At 40.8% G+C, this 3,218-nt stretch overlaps 1 non-coding gene across 1 annotated transcript; it reads right to left on the bottom strand.

Annotated features, from left to right (window-relative positions):
* Window positions 1-565: 565 nt before the first annotated feature.
* Window positions 566-672, bottom strand: LOC131228413 (small nucleolar RNA R71). The gene has a single exon (XR_009162916.1). It is a non-coding gene; the product is annotated as a small nucleolar RNA R71 (small nucleolar RNA).
* Window positions 673-3,218: the final 2,546 nt, after the last annotated feature.

Genomic DNA, 3,218 nt, shown 5'->3' with positions numbered 1-3,218 from the left:
GGTGATGGGAGAGAGGGATGGTGAGTGATGTAAGTAAGTACTTTGTTGTAAGAAAAGGTTGACTTTTGGGGAGGGTGGTTGTACTTGGAGATGGGTGTGAGTGATGGTGAGTGATGGGAGTGTACTTGACATTTGATGTGATTGATTCTCTTGGAATTTGCAACGCGCGGTGTTTTCCTCGAACTGAACATGGGCCCATATCTCCTGGCCCAGGTATCACCTCGGCGTGCGAGACATGGCATCAAAACCGCGGTGACAGCACGGTCGCTAGGGTACAAGTCTCGAGTTGATCCGACTCTAGAATACGGGACACGACTCAAGGTTGCGCGCGACTGCAGATAACAGATCGTGGGTTGTCGGAATTCGATCGAGAGGACCGCGGAAGCCTACGGAACAGTACAGGCTAGGATACGGGCCTCACACGGTCAAACTAAAACTCGTTCCCTTTTCTTTGAAAGAGAAAGCTAAGACGTGGTTGCATTCACTACATCCCAGATCTATTAGCACATGGAACGACATGATAAGGGAGTTCATAAAGAATTTTTTTCCACATTATAAAATGAACACCCTTGGAAAGTTAATCATGAACTTTGCCTAAAAGGAGGATGAAACATTCTTCCAATGTTGGGAGCGGTTCAAGGATCTTGTTAGTTCATGCCCACAACACTGTTTTGACATGTGGTGCATTACACACTTTTCTATGATGGACTGACATCTTTCATGCGCCAATTGGTTGAGAAAATGTGCAATAGGGAATTCATGAATAAAAATATTGATGATGTGTGGGATTAATTAAACAGACTTGCTGAAAACGCACAATCATGGGACACTTACCCAAAATCAAGCACCACTTCTAGGCCTACTCAATCAAAGGAAAGGGGCAGATTATACCTTCTGAAAGAGGAGGATGATATCAATGCTAAAGTGTCTAATCTCATAAGAAAATTCGAAGCCATGGAATTAAAGAAGGATAAGGTTAAGGAAACTGTTCGTGGTATTTGTGCTTGCAATGTTCATACAACTGAAAATTGTCCAACAATACCTACCTTTCAAGAGGTGCTGAATGAGCAATCTAATGCCATGAATAATTACTAAAGACCTTTCAATGGACCTACCTCTAATACATACAATCCTAATTGGAGAAATCATCCAACTTCAGTTGGAGGAATGGACAAACTGCTACCCCTCAAGGTTTCTTTAATCAAATTCCAAATCAAGTGAAACCTCAAGAAGAACCGGTTCAAAATTCCATACAAACTCAGAAGCTTACTCAAGTAATACGAGAAACTTACAAAATTTATGCAAAAGATGGATTCACGTGTTACGGTTATAGAAAGGGGGATGCTTCCTACTCAACATCTTCCCAATCCTAAACCGCAATATAAGATAAGTGATCTAAGCTCTTCAGAGTAGATGGAGCAAGCTAAATCTATCACCACTCTTAGGAGTGGGAAGTCCATAGACAAAACTATTCCGGTTAGGGCTAAAAAGCCTAAGGACCCAGAAGAGGATAATGATGATAGACCAAACATTGATCCACAAGAATTAGAATCATAACTTCAAGGCAAGCTGATTGCACCATCCCCCAACGGTTGATTACACCAATACCTCTCTCTAACTCTCAGGACATTCTAGAGGTGTTGAAACAAGTGAAGGTCAATATTCCTCTACTTGATGCCGTAAAATAAATCCCTTCATATGCCAAATTTTTGAAAGACCTATGCATGACTAAGAGGCAACAAAGTATCAAAAAGAAAATTTTTCTGACATAAAAAGTGAGTGCCATCCTAAAGCAAGACGTGGAACAAAAGTACAAAGATCCCGGTAGCCTAACCATTGCTTACGTAATTGGGAACTACCAGATTGCGCACGCACTTCTTGACTTAGGAGTGAGCGTTAATCTGATCTCATACTCGATTTCCAAACAACTGCGTTTAGGTGAATTAAAACCCACCTGTACCACATTGCAACTTGCGATCGCTTAATTCGTATACCGAGAGGGATAATTGAGGATCTGCTGATTCAGGTTGGAAGATTTTACTACCCGGTAGATTTTATCATCCTAGATACTCAACCCATCGTGGACATGAGTACTTAAATTCCTGTCATTCTTGGTCGCCCATTCCTTGCCACATCAAATATAATCATTAATTGTAGGAATGGAGTCATGAGTTTGTCTTTTGGGAATATGACATTGGAGTTGAATATCTTTTTCAACATAGGCAAACAATCAGAGGATGATGATGACTCCCACACTATTAAGTCGATTGAATCTTTCGTGGAAGGTAGAACACTTCTGACCTTATCCTCTGACCCTCTAGAGACGTGCTTGGCCTAATCCCATGATTTAGATGATGATATAATTAAGGAGATGGGTGCAATGCTTGATACTGTGCCGGTACTTGAAGTTAACCGATGAAGGCCACAATTCGAAGAATTGCCCCAAACTGATGCAGTGTCTCTACCATTTAGCCTCAAGGCACCGAAGATTGACCTAAAACCTTTGCCATCTGATTTAAAATATATCTATTTAGGTCAAAATGAGACAAACCTGGTGGTGATTTTAGCCCACCTTGAGTAAGAACAAGAGAGTATGCTCATGTCTACTCTCATTGAGCATAAGGGAGCACTTGGATGGTCGATTGTGGACCTCAAGGGAATTGACCATTTGATTTGTACTCACCGCATTTATCTTAAGGATAATGTGAAGACCTCTTGACAATCACAATGTAGACTAAATCCAAATATGCAGGAAGTAATTAAGGCTAAGGTTCTTAAGCTATTGGATGTAGGTATCATATACCCAATATTCGATAGCCAATGGATGAGTCAAACTCAGGTGGTTCCCAAGAAGTTTGGAATGACCATTGTAGCCAATGCCAACAATGAACTCGTGCCAACCAGAGTTACTACTAGTTGGAGAATGTGCACTGACTATAGAAAATTGAATACCGTCATAAGGAATGACTACTTCCCTTTACCCTTCATTAATCAAATTTTGGAAAGGCTAGTTAGTCATTCCTATTACTATTTTCTTGATAGATGTTCAAGCTACAACCAGATAGAGATAGCCCCTAAAGATCACGAAAACACCACGTTCATATGTCCTTTTGGCACCTTTGCTTACCGAAGGATGTCATTCGGACTGTGTAATGCCTCCACCACTTTTCAATGATGCATGATAAGTATTTTTTTTGACATGGTGGGGCAATATTTAG

Source organism: Magnolia sinica, chromosome 15 (genome assembly GCF_029962835.1).
Source record: "Magnolia sinica isolate HGM2019 chromosome 15, MsV1, whole genome shotgun sequence".
NCBI classification, from domain to species: Eukaryota; Viridiplantae; Streptophyta; class Magnoliopsida; order Magnoliales; family Magnoliaceae; genus Magnolia; species Magnolia sinica.
This window is presented reverse-complemented; position numbering and strand designations above follow the sequence as displayed.